Here is a 658-nt window from a genome sequence, read left to right on the forward strand (position 1 = left end):
AGTGTTGGAAATACTAGCCAGAGCAATCAGAGAAGAGAAGGAAATAAAGGACATCCAGACTGGAAAACATGAAGTCAAACTGTCCCTGTTTGCAGATGACATGATCCTACATATCGAACAGCCTAAAGCCTCAACAAAAAAACTCTTGGAGTTGATAAATGGTTTCAGCACAGTAGCAGGATACAAAATCAAAACACAAAAATCAGTAGCATTTCTTTTTTCTTTTTTTTTTTTGTGACCGGTAAGGGGATTGCAACCCTAGGCTTGGTGTCGTCCACACCATGCTCAGCCAGTGAGTGCACCGGCCATCCCTATATAGGATCCGAACCCATGGCGGGAGCGCCGCCGTGCTCCCAGCGCCGTACTCTCCTGAGTGAGCCACGGGGTTGGCCCAAAACTCAGTAGTATTTCTATTCTCCAATAGTGAACATGCAGAAAGGGAAATCAAGAAAGCTTGCCTATTTACAATAGCCACCAAAAAAATAAAATACTTCGGAATTGCGTTAACCAAGGATGTGAAAAATCTCTATAATGAGAACTACAAACCACTGCTGAGAGAAACTAGAGAGGGTACAAGAAGATGGAAAGATATTCCAAGCTCTTGGACTGGAAGAATCAACATAGTGAAAATGTCCATACTACCCAAAGTGATATACAA

This window comes from Galeopterus variegatus, unplaced genomic scaffold (assembly GCF_000696425.1).
Source record: "Galeopterus variegatus unplaced genomic scaffold, G_variegatus-3.0.2 Scaffold711, whole genome shotgun sequence".
Taxonomy (NCBI): domain Eukaryota; kingdom Metazoa; phylum Chordata; class Mammalia; order Dermoptera; family Cynocephalidae; genus Galeopterus; species Galeopterus variegatus.